Source organism: Geotrypetes seraphini, chromosome 4, assembly GCF_902459505.1.
Source record: "Geotrypetes seraphini chromosome 4, aGeoSer1.1, whole genome shotgun sequence".
NCBI classification, from domain to species: Eukaryota; Metazoa; Chordata; class Amphibia; order Gymnophiona; family Dermophiidae; genus Geotrypetes; species Geotrypetes seraphini.
Window position 1 is genome coordinate 186414189 of NC_047087.1, and position 13578 is coordinate 186427766.

Genomic DNA, 13578 nt, shown 5'->3' on the forward strand with positions numbered 1-13578 from the left:
ACACATGGTTCAGCACCAATCAGATTGCTTAAATCTTCCCAGGGATGAGAACTTAAGTAAAACAAGTGAGGTTGTACTAAAAGCCAATCAGAATAAGGTAGGTGTATTCTGGGCTGCAGCATAAGAAGAAAGCAACAAGAGAGAATAAAGAGAATTGACGCTACATTTTATGCCCACTACAGTCCAAGAATAGAGTGAGGAAAGGCAGTTTGATGTTTTGCCTTTTTGAGCCGTTTGGTGCAATCCCTTAGTGAGAGTGAAGAATTTTGTGTTTGGTGAAGACTGCTGATGGAGAATTAATGTCGCAGACCTTGATAAAACTGGAGGCAAAACAGGGCCACCGTTGGCTTTTTTGTGAATGCCAGATAAAGAATACAACTGGCCTTTGTTTTTTATCACCTGTTATGATGGTTGTGAATGATATGGGCTTGTGTCTATGAAAACTGTGCTTAAAGACATCTTTTTGCAATTTTTTTGAAAACAGCAATAGAGTGAAATTGGGACTTGGAGCAAGATAATGGAGGTCTTTTTTTCTCCACTATTTGAAACTTGTACAGTTTCTATTGATATAATTGCTAATATGCTTACCTTGTTTTCTGGTTTTATTCTCTATATTTTTTAGACGTTGCAAATAAGATTATACAGTTTATTTCTCTGTATAACTTTAATTTGCTTATGATTAACCATCTCTAAGCAAATTCCAATGTAAATCATAGCATTTCAACAATTTCTTAAGCTGTATCTCCTCCTGAGTAATAAAATATAAATAGGGCTTCTTTTTTTATTTTAAATTCTTTATTCATTTTCAAAATTACATTAAGTGTTAAATATATTCATTCACATTAACAATAAATACATCACTTACAAACAATCATTGGTACATTACATAAATTCTTATCCCTTCCCCTTTCCCATCCCTCCCTCCCATATAATCCATTATCATATAAAACATTTAATAATAAAATACCCCCCTCCCTACACCTTAAAGTGAGTCAAGACAGAAGCCATGAGTTTGCTTTGGGAACGCATGGCAGTCATTTTCTGAATGGAGATTGCATGGAGCAGGAACGTAGGAGGATTGCTCCTACCACGATTCACTGTTGGACCACCAGGGTTCCGGGATAGCAATCCCTTCCCTTCACACCCAAGGTACACTATATGGTGAAGAAGTTTTTGGGCCAATGACACCTTTGCAACAGTCTGGCAGAACAGTATATGACTCCCGTTATCTCCGTTATCTGGGCTAGATATTGAAGATTAAGGGGCCTTTTTAGTTCGGGAGTCTTGAAAAAGGACTCCCCAACGAAGTGCAGCCTTTTTCAGCTGCCCAGCACCCAGGAGAGGAGCGTGGGAGCCCTTGCTCCGCCCCTCACCCGGACCGAAACCAGTCTTCGGGAGCCTTGATAAAGGACTCCCCAACGAAGTGCAGCCTTTTTCAGCTGCCCAGCACCCAGGAGAGGAGCGTGGGAGCCCTTGCTCCGCCCCTCACCTGGACCGAAACCAGTCTTCGGGAGCCTTGAAAAAGGACTCCCCAACGAAGTGCAGCCTTTTTCAGCTGCCCAGCACCCAGGAGAGGAGCGTGGGAGCCCTTGCTCCGCCCCTCCCTGGACCGAAACCAGTCTTCGGGAGCCTTGAAAAAGGACTCCCCAACGAAGTGCAGCCTTTTCAGCTGCCCAGCACCCAGGAGAGGAGCGTGGGAGCCCTTGCTCCGCCCCTCCCCCGGACCGAAACCAGTCTTCGGGAGCCTTGAAAAAGGACTCCCCAACGAAGTGCAGCCTTTTTCAGCTGCCCAGCATCCAGGAGAGGAGCGTGGGAGCCCTTGCTCCGCCCCTCCCCCGGACCGAAACTAGTCTTCGGGAGCCTTGAAAAAGGACTCCCCAACGAAGTGCAGCCTTTTTCAGCTGCCCAGCACCCAGGAGAGGAGCGTGGGAGCCCTTGCTCCGCCCCTCCCCCGGACCGAAACCATTCTTCGGGAGCCTTGAAAAAGGACTCCCTAACGGCGTGCAGCCGTTCGGCGTGTGCGCCTTTGTGAAGCGCCGACACAGGAAGCGCCCCAACGCTGCACAGGGTGACTAGTGAATCTCCACCACAGTAACCAGCCACCACAATAACCAGTCTCAGCAGGACTCCCAACAGCCTCAAAAGTCTCCTAACGATAAGTATAACTAAATAACTATTAACCTCAATAATTTATACTGACTTAACATGACCATACATGACATTGCTTGGCTAGGTTTAACTGCATGACTACACAAACCTCCATGCTACTACGAACCTGCATGATTTTTGCCTGAATATTGTGAAGTTTAATAATTGCCTAAATACTGTGAAGTCTATAACTGCACTGCCTGACTAGGTGAGAGCACAAGACTACACAAACATACATGATATTGCGATCCTGCTTGTCACTGCATGAATACTGTGAAGTTGCATGAATATTGTGAAGTTTTATCATTATTATTATTGTAAAGTTTTATAATCAGCCTCATATTCATATTTGTACTGCGTCTCTACTATCACCAAGGCCATATCTGTTTCACCCATAGCCAAAATGAGGGCATCAAATACCACACAGATAGTATTATGCATCATCTACCTAACTTACTATAGATGCCAGTGTAACGACGAAAGACCCCCTGAACAAATCCCAATCCACATCTCCTGGCAAAGGCCACTCATAGAAACATAAAAACAGCGGCAGAAAAGGGCTATAGCCCACCAATTCTGCCCATTCCAAGTATCCCCCCCCTGAATTTACTCCCTTAAAGATCCCACAAGAGTATCCCATTTTTTCTTAAAATCCGTCACGCTGCTGGCCTTTATCACCTGGAGTGGGAGTCTGTTCCAATGATCCACCACTCTTTCGGTGAAGAAGTACTTCCTGGAGTCACCATGAAACTTCCCTCCCCTGATTTTCAGCGGATGCCCTCTGGTGGTCGAGGGTCCCATGAGCCAGAAGATATCATCTTCTGACTCGATGAGTCCCGTGATGTATTTATACGTTTCAAACATATCTCCCCGTTCTCTTCTTTCCTCGAGTGAGTACAGTCGCAACTTCTTTAGTCTTTCTTCATACGGGAGATCCTTGAGCCCCGTGACCATCCTGGTGGCTGTTCGCTGAACCGACTCAATCCTCAGCACGTCCTTTCGGTAGTGTGGTCTCCAAAACTGAACACAGTACTCCAAGTGTGGCCTCACCATGGTTCTGTAAAACGGCATCATAACTTCAGGTCTCCTGCTGACGAAACTTCTGCGGATACACCCCAATATTTGTCTTGCCTTGGAGGAAGCCTTCTCCTCTTGATTGGCAACTTTCATGTCTTCGCTAATGATCACTCCTAGATCGCGTTCCTCCGTGGTCCTAACCAAGGTCTCACCATTTAGTACATAAGTTCTACGCGGGTTTCTCTTGCCCAAGTGCATTATCTTGCATTTTTTAGCATTGAAGCCTAGCTGCCAAGTATTTGACCATTGTTCCAGCAGCAGTAGGTCGTGTGTCATATTATCAGGTAATAAGCTTTTGCCTACTATGTTGCAAAGTTTGGCGTCGTCGGCGAACAGTGATACCCTTCCTTTAAGTCCTTGCGTCATATCTCTTATGAATAAGTTGAATAGAATCGGGCCCAGGACCGATCCCTGCGGCACTCCACTGATCACGTCCGACGCTTCAGATGGGGTACCATTCACCACCACCTTCTGAAGTCTGCCGCTCAGCCAATCCCCAATCCATGTAGTTAGAATGTCTCCTAATCCTATCGATTTTAGCTTGTTCAGTAATCTTCGATGAAGGACGCTATCAAATGCTTTGCTGAAGTCCAAATATACCACGTCCAGTGACTCTCCGGCGTCCAGTTGTCTAGTAACCCAGTCAAAAAAGCTAATCAGGTTAGATTGGCATGATCTACCCTGGGTGAACCCGTGTTGGTGTGGATCACGTAGTTTTTCTTCGTCTAGGATTGTGTCAATATGCTGTTTGATCAGTGTTTCTATGAGTTTACACACTATAGATGTGAGACTCATTGGTCTGTAGTTTGCTGTCTCTGTCCTGCAGCCCTTTTTGTGGAGTGGGATTACATTGGCGGTTTTCCAGTCCAAGGGGACCCTTCCTGTGCTTAGGGAAAGATTGAAAAGAACAGATAATGGTTCTGCCAGGACTTCTCTTAACTCCCTGAGCATTCTGGGGTGTAGGTTATCCGGTCCCATTGCTTTGTTTACTTTGAGTCTTGATAGTTCGTTGTAGACGCTACTGGGCGTAAATTCGAAATCTTGAAACGGGTCTTTCCGGTTATCTCCCGTCTGAAGCTGAGGACCAGCTCCCGGTGCTTCACGAGTGAATACTGAACAGAAGTATTGGTTTAGTAATTCTGCCTTCTCAGAGTCTGATTCTGCAAATTTACCGTCCGATTGCTTCAAGCGTACTATCCCATCTTTGTTTCTTTTCCTGTCACTGATATAGTTGAAGAAAGATTTATCCCCTTTCTTAATTTTCCGTGCTAGCTCTTCCTCCATTCGGAGTTTGGCCTCTCTGACTGCTGTTTTGACAGTTTTGGATCTGTCTAGATAGTCCTCTTTTGCCCCCTCTCTGCCTAAATGTTTGTAGGCGATAAATGCGTCTTTTTTCTGTTTAACTAGTTCTGAAATTTCTTTACTGAACCATTGGGGTCTTTTGTTTCTCCTACGTTTACTTACTGTCTTTATGTATCGGTCTGTTGCTTCATGTAGTATGGACTTCAGGGACGACCACATATCCTCCACGTTGTCAGTTTGTGCTTGTTTATGTAGTTCCTGATGGACGAAATCTCCCATTCGGTTAAAGTCTGTGCCTCTAAAGTTGAGAACCCTTGTTGCTGTGCTTGTTTTTGGAAATCCTTTTCTGAGGTTGAGCCATACCATATTATGGTCGCTGAAGGCCAGTGTGTCACCTACTGAGACCTCAGTGACACTATCTCCGTTGGTGAGGACCAGGTCCAGTAACGCCTGGTCTCTGGTGGGTTCCAACACCAATTGCTTGAGACGTGCACCCTTTATGGAGTTTAATATTCTTTTGCTGCTACCCGTAGTCGCGGAGAGTGTGTTCCAATCTGCATCTGGCATGTTGAAGTCTCCTAGCATTACTGAGTCCCCGCGCAGTGTGATATTCTCTATGTCCTCAATTAATTCCATGTCTTTGTCCTCCTGTTGCCTGGGAGGTCTATATATCACACCAAGGTATAGGCATTTTTCATTCCCTCTGGCCAGATTCACCCAGAGGGATTCCCCAGTGTATCTAACATCTGTGATTCTGGTGGTTTTGATGCTTTCCTTAGTGTATAGCGCTACTCCTCCTCCCAATTTACCCACTCGGTCGCAGCGAAGTAGGTTGTACCCTGGTATAACCATATCCCACCCATGCGATTCCGTGAACCAGGTTTCAGATATCGCTATCACGTCAAGATCGGCATTTGTTATTTCAGTTTCTAATTCTAGAATCTTATTGCCCAAGCTGTGTGCATTAATATACATAGCCCTCTATATCTTTGAAGAGTTTACCTTATTAGTTAGTGTGGCTCCTGAAAACTCAGTGATATTTCTCCCTGACTTATTGTGGGTATCATTGGTACTTACCTTAGACTTGGTAGTATGAGTGCGACTTGCCTCCTCAGGGTGATTTCTTACTGCTCTGGGATCATTGGTACTTACCTTAGACTTGGTAGTATGAGTGCGACTTGCCTCCTCAGGGTGATTTCTTACTGCTCTGGGATATAAGTATGTACCCTCCCCCAACTTACCTAGTTTAAAGCCCTATGGAGTAGGCGGGCCAGTCGATGTCCAAATACGTTTCTACCTCTTCTGGTTAGGTGGAGTCCGTCTGGTCCTTGTAGTCCCTGGAGCGTCTCGCCGTGGTTTAGGAATCCAAAGTTCATTTCTATGCACCATTCTCGGAGCCATTCGTTAGTCCGTCGAATACGCTCTTCTCTGGCTCTGCCTTTGTCTCTCACTGGAAGGATTGATGAAAAGACCACCTGGGCTCCTATCTGCTTCAACTTCTTTCCCAGCGCTCCAAAATCTCTGGGGATGTTCTCTGTGGTATTCCTAGCAGTGTCGTTTGTGCCTACATGAATGAGAAACATGGGAAAATGATCATTAGGCTTTAGAATTTTGTCTAGATTAGTGGTAATATCCTGGATCCTGGCTCCAGGGAGACAGCAGACCTCTCGTGACTGCAAATTAGGCCTGCAAATTGGTCCCTCGGTGCCCCTTAGCATGGAGTCACCAATAACTACCACTCTTCGTTCCTTCCAAGGTGGCCGGTCTACGTGCTCTGGATTTGACGTTGTCAGCTGGGTATCTTCATGAGTCTCTTCTGCTATTTCCTCGGTGCTTCCATCCTGTAAGATCTGATATCTATTTCTTAGAGTTAGCTGTGGTATTGATGAACGGCTATCCTGTTGAAGAGAAAAAAGAAGAAGAAGAGAGTGAGAATGAGAATGAGGTGGGTTTGTTTCGCTTGCCCGTAGAGGAGGTTACCAATTGCCAGGGGCCAGCATCTCTAATCATCTCCTGTACTTCAATCGTTGTGTTTAGTGCTGAAGGTTTGGGCGTGTTGAGGATGGACCTGTCGTGGGTTCTCTCTGTGATGTGTGACAGTTCCAGGATGGCGTCGTCAATGAAGGCCTCGTCATCCCTTATGCTCCTCAGGCGCGCTACCTCCTCCCTGAGGCTCAGTAGTTCCTGCAAGATATCCTCGCCTAGGTTTCCCAGCTCCTCTGTCTGCGTAGAGACTGTAGTGCTCTTTGAGAGGGGGGGAAGGTCTCGGTCTGCACTGAGACCTCTGCCCTCTGAACCATGTTACCCTCTGCTGTCTGTGTACAGACCTCGACCGTCCCCTGGGTCCCTCTGGATGCTGGAGTGTCGATCTTGATGGTAGCTTTGGTACTCCGTGTCCTCCCTGCCATTTCCAAGTTAGAGGAATTTAGTCCTGTAAAGAGAAAGGTTGAGATGTCAGAGTATGTAATGAGAAAGATGAAGATAGAGATATTAAAGATATCAGAAAGGTGTTTTTTTTTTAATATATATATATATAAGGTCTGAGAGGTTCGAGTAGGATTAACTATCTGGCTGAGAGTGTAAGAAAGTGTATGGGTGTGAGAAGAAAGGATTTACTATCTGGCTGAGGGTGTAAGAAAGTGTATGGGTGTGAGAAGAAAGGAGGAAGAGTGTGATTGATTTAGATTAGGCCCTTCTCAAGGCCCTTCGCAAAGGCGCTCTCGCTAAGGCAAGCACCTTTGCCGCTCGCCTTCGCCGCACGCCGAACGGCTGCGCGCCGTTGGCCCACCTCCTTTTATGGAGGGGCCCGGCGCCTACTGCTGATGCGGTGGGGGTGGGCGGGGCTACTCGCCGCTACCCCGAAGCTGTGCTGGATGTTTGCTGCTCGCCTTCGCGCTTCTTTAGCCCTCTCCTGCTCTCTCCTGCCTCGGGTGCTGCTTGCAAGTCTCCCTCTCCTTCAGCAGACAAACCAACCCTCTCCTTCAACAGACAAAACCAACTCCCTCTCCTCAAACCCTTTTTAACTGCTCAGAACTCGGTCCTTTTCAAATACCCGCAGTAAACCCTAAATATAAAGCATCCAAACAACACAGAAACAAGACCAAAAACAAAAAAAACTTAAAACAACTGAAACATATTGAAACCCCCACCCCCAAACAATACAGGAACTTCAAAGGATACTATCTCAACGCCCGGTCGGTGAGAAATAAGGCACACATCATACATGACTGGATAGAACACAAAAACCCGGACATCATATTCCTAACCGAAACATGGATGATCTCAGACACAGATGTCATTATGAAGGAAATGTTACCGCAGGGCTATAAAATCGTCCCAATAACTAGAAGCTGGAAAAGAGGAGGGGGCCTAGCGATAATCCTTAAATGCTACTTTGACTTCACCAGAATGGACTCAAAAATCACAGAAGATCTGGAAATCATCACCTGCAAGATCACCAACCTCGAACTGGAAGAATCTCTAATAGCCACACTATTCTACATCCCCCCAATAAATGGTCAAGTGCAAAAGAAGAATTATTTGAATACCTTTCATCCAATACCATAAAAGGCCCATACAACTTACTTCTGGGAGACATAAATGTTCACCTAGAGAAAAAGGAAAAACCGGAAGTGACAGAAATCGACTTGTTCCTAAATACCCTGGGCTTTGAAATTCCTGACAAAGAGGAAACACATGAAAAGGGACACCAACTGGACATCGTCACTGTTTCCCACAAAGAACCCGACACAAAAAAAATACAATACCATGCAGGAAAATGGGTTAAGAACATATGGTCAGATCACTATACTTTCAATTTTGAATTATGTTGGCAAAAGAAACACTCAACAGCAAAACATATAAACAAAACCAGTTTGAAAAAAACAGTCACCTGCAGAAACATCACCAATCCAACAGAATTCTGGACCCATTATGAACTACACACCAAAATAGAGGAAGAGCAAGACTTCCCCACTAGATGGGACAAATTCACAAAAGACACACTAAATCAAATAGCTCCTGTTCAATCATACAAAAAGAACACAAGGGCATCAAAAGAATGGTATGACGCCGAATTATTAGCCCTCAAACAAGATCTCAGAAAACTGGAAAGAGTATGGCAAAAAACAGACAAAGTGGAATATAAAATTAAATGGAAACAAAAAATGAAAAATTACAAGAATCGGATCAAAGAAAAGCGTTATAACTGTTATGCACAGAAAATAGGAACAACCAATACAAACAGTAGAGAACTATTCAAACTAGTAAGCAAAATAACAGACACCACACGGATACTACAGAACCATCATGATCAAATCCCAGAGGTCTCCACTCTAGTCAACCACTTTAGGAAAAAAATCACTGACCTCAGAGCCTCAATACCCCCTCCTCCACCCAATCTTGAATTCAACCTCAAAACGCAGAGTAGTGAATCCAAAGGCGATATGAGCTGGAACCACTTCGAGCCCCCAGATTGGAATAACTTCCTTGCACTTTTCAACAAATACTCCAAATCAAATTGTCTACTAGATGAATGTCCATCTAAGATCATGCAAGATGCAATACCAGAATTTAAGAGGGACCTATTTAACTGGGCAACTTACTCTCTCAAAAACGGAACCTACCTAGAAAATATGGGACACATCCTAATCACACCCATACCCAAAGACCAGAAGATCTCGCTCACACTGGCGTCCAACTACAGACCCATAGCGAGCACCCCCTTTTTCACTAAAATGCTGGAAGGGCTGGTCAATTTGGAATTAGTAAATCACTTAGATAAGTACTCTCTCCTAAATGACCACCAATCTGGATTCAGAAAAGGATTCAGCACCGAGACAGTCCTAGGCTCTCTCCTTAACCACCTATACGACCTTTTCAATCAAGGTTCCAGCGCCTTGATCCTACAGTTAGACTTCAGCAGTGCCTTCGATCTCGTGGACCACGAAACTATGCTTAGGTGCCTCGACGAAATGGGAATATCAGGAAGAGTGTGGACCTGGTTCCAAGGTTTCCTAACCAAACGATCTTATCAAGTGGTCCATGAAGGAAATTACTCTGAACCCTGGAAAAGCCCCTCGGGAGTCCCACAAGGATGCTTCTTCATCCTTTGGAAACTGAAAACCATAAAAAAATACTTCGACCCGCTATCCTTCAGAATATTGGTACAATCACTGATTTTATCCACCCTGGACTACTGTAACATTGTCTACTTGGGAATATCTAAAAAAAATGTGAGAAAACTGAGAATAGTTCAAAATACGGCCATCCGTCTAATATTCGGACTAAAGAAGAGCGATCATGTTAGTCCATTCTACAAACTCCTTCATTGGTTACCAATTGAAGCACGAATTCTATTCAAATTCTCCTGCCTCTGCTATAAACTAATCTGGGGACTGGCCCCCAGCTACCTACTACCTCACTTCGAATTCCACTCCTCTATTAGGCCTACCAGAAACCGTAACCTCTTTACCTACCCAAATATCATAGGCTGTAGATATCGCACCTTCTTTGATAGAACATTCAAATTCCAAGCAGGTAGACTGCAAACTTGGACAGGCTACTTCACTTATGCCGCCAGAGAATCATATAGTATCTTTAGGAAAGAACTAAAAACCACATTGTTTAAGAAATTTATAACCTAACCAGACTTCTCCCCTAAAATCGGAGCCTCCTCCCATCCCAAGGACTCCGTCTACCCTCTTCTGCCAAAATTTCTATCTTTAATTGTTACCAGTTTTTCCCACTGGTGCCCGTCCTTCATTCAAATGTACCAAGTTAACAACTTACTTCTCATCAACATCTTATGTTATCTTTTTCACCTTCGCAGCCTTGCACCTTTGTAACTCAAAGCACAATCTCCTTTCTCTTCTCCTACTTATGCTCTGAATATCGTCGACTGTATAATGCTACTCATTGTGAAACCATGTAATACACAGCCCTGTAACTCTCCTGTTACTATCACTTGATGTTCAATGCTATACTCTGTAATTCGCTGTCTGTACAGTTTCTCTTCATTGTAAACCGCCTAGAAGTCGCAAGATTGTTGGCGGTATATAAGAATAAAGTTATTATTATTATTATTAAATTGATAAATATAAGGAAAACAATTTCAATCAATCAATCTTTACAATATTTTGTTAATGGTTTCCACACATCCTGAAATTTCTTAAAATAACCCCGTTGTAATGCAATAAATCTTTCCATTTTATAGATATGGCTTAAAGAGTTCCACCAAAAGTTATAATTTAATCTCCTCCAATCCTTCCAATTATATGTAATGAATGGCAACACCAGTCATTATAAGTAATAATTTATTGTTGTTCGCAGAAATCTGACTTTTTGCTCTCATTTCCATACCAAATATCACAGTTTCATAGGATAATGCCACTGGGTTATCTAATAAATTATTAATTTGGTCCCAAATTGATTTCCAAAAATTCATAATAAATGGGCAATGAAACAATAAATTTATTTATATAAATAGGGCTTCTAAATCTGGGGAGGCAATTCAATAACAGAGCGCCTTGATTTAGGCACCCCAATAATACATGGGGAGCACCATTTCTGGGTGCTATTTCTTTACAGAATGCAAGTACACACCTGCATTGGCGCACCTACATGTAGGCATGACTAGAGTTACCATATAGCTCCAGAAAAAGGAGTATGGATTGAGACATCCAGGTTTTACTTCCATCGCTTTCAATGGAAGCAAAACTCAGATGTTTCAACCTGTCCTTTTTCTGGAGCCATATGGTAATCTAAGCATGACCATTTATGCCACGTCAATGGCAGGTGGAAATGGGTGTTCCTAGTGCTCGGTGCCAAGTAGGTAACTCATAGAATTCTGTAAGTTGAGGGTAAGTTAGAGACACACCGATGCCCTTCCATGCTTTGTCCACATGAACACTCCCCTTGCTGTTACAGGATACAGCACTTACACAAGGATGCAGGGGTCAGCAACCTTGTTAAAGCAAAGAGCCATTTTATCCTAAATGTTTGACCCAAGATTTACAAAGAGCCGCAGTGGTATAGTAGAGAGCCCTTATCTTTAGATGTCTTAGCATAACGGCAGACAGTCCAAATGAATCCAATCCAACGCAGCCTACATCAGAGCAAATAAGGATCAGCTACTCAACATTGGCAATGTGAAGCATCAGCAGACACCCAGTAGCATAGTAAAGAGGGGGTTCCACCTTGGGCGCTGTCTTGGTGGGGGTGCTGGCACCTCTCCTCCTCTCCGACCCACTGCCATGCACGCGCCTTCCCTTCCCTCCCGTCAGATACACGGTAAATATCGTGGTGGGAGCAATTTTTCTTTTACCAGCAATGCACAGCAAATTATATGCATGCTATTTGTGCGGAGAATTGCAGGGAAAAAGGGGGAGGAACGGTGCCTGACGCTTGCTCCTCCTACTGCCTGCCCTGTCAAAAAAAGCAGCACCTGCTCTCCCTGCCTGCCAATATAGCTGACCGGGGCAGGGGAGACCTCCATCATCTGAGCTGGCAGGACTTCCCAAAGCTGTGGCGGTTTCGGGGAAGTCCTATCGGCTCAGTTGATCGGGGATTCTCCTTCCCCAATCAGATCAATTGACAGGCAAGCAGGGGCTGCTTTTCTCCTTTTTTTTTTTTTTACTGGGCGCAGCTGTTGTGCAGGATCCCATTCCCTCCTGCCTTGAAGGGCTGCCTCTTCTAAATGGCAGCCTTTCCTCCTCCCGGTGCATCCTGGGATGCACTGAGAGGGGTCTAAGGTCCTTATTGGCTCAGGTGCCTGAACCAATCAGGGCCTTAGACTCCTCCCAGTGCATCCCAGTATGCACTGGAAGGGGGAAGGGCTGCCATTTTGAAGAGGCAGCCCTTCAAGGCAGGGAGTGGACACCCCTCCTGCCTGATTTTTGACAAAAGGTACAGGTGGTGTCTTCAAAATGGGGGAGGGGTGTCTGACCCATCCCCTCCCAGCCCAGCGTGCAATGTTGCAAACAGAAACTTGCACACCATTTATAGAATGTAGGTACAACATATGCACCCTTATGTCCATTACTCCCTCTCCTCATGCACCATCTGTCCCTCCCCTCTACCCCATATCCATATCTCCCTCTCTCCCCATGCACCATCTCTTCCTCCCCTCCACCTCTATGCCCATATCTTCCTCTCTCCCCATGCACCATCTCTTCCTCCCCTCCACCCCTATATCCATATCGCCCTCTCTCCCCAAGCACCATCTCTCCTTCCCCTCTACCCCTATGTCCATTTCTCCCTCTCTCACCTACTGCAACATATTTCCTTTCCACCCAACCCCACTCACTAATATTATACTATTTCTTCAATGGGTCAGCGGCAATTCCTACAGCTGCTGTCCGCTGCTAACCCAGAAGCCTCTCTTCTGTCGTGTTATGCCTGTGCAGAAACAGGTAGTTCTGACAAAGGGCAGGACACAGCAGAGGAAAGGCTTCTGGGTTAGCAGCAGGCATCTGTAGGAATTGCCGCTGCTAACCCGTTGAAGCAAGAGAAGAGCTGCAGCCACATGATCAAAGAGCCACAGGTTGTCGATCCCTGGTCTAATGGTTAGTGCAGTGGCCTGATTTGATTCTCACTGCAGCTCCTTGTGACTCTGGGCAAGTCACCTAACCCTCCATGGCCCCAGGTTCAAAATAAGTACTTCTACATAATCTGTAAACCACTATGATTGTAACCACAGCAAGGTGGTATATCAAGTCCCATCCCCCTTACATACAACCATATAAAATAGCACATAGTACAGGTAACTTCACACACTAGCTATAGAATTGCCCTTTAGGTCAATGTTCCCTCTAAGCTGCGTGGCCACGCACCTTCCTTCATCCCATAGCGCACCAGTCACTGATTGCCACTCACATGGAAGAGCTCTGCACATCCACCAATCAGGGAGACAGAACTGGCGCTTGATGGTCAATCAGGAGCATTTCTACAAGGAAGTGCTCCTGACTGGTCATCAAGCTCCAGCTCTGTCTCTCTGATTAGTGGATATGCAGAGCTCTTCCAGTAGTGAGCCTCGGCCATGAGACTCTCAAG

At 45.0% G+C, this 13578-nt stretch overlaps 1 protein-coding gene across 3 annotated transcripts in view; it reads left to right on the forward strand.

Annotated features, from left to right (window-relative positions):
* LOC117358965 (arachidonate 5-lipoxygenase-like) overlaps positions 1 to 13578 on the forward strand; it is a 155356-nt gene that overhangs the window by 48621 nt on the left and 93157 nt on the right. The gene's annotated exons all lie outside the window — the stretch shown is intronic.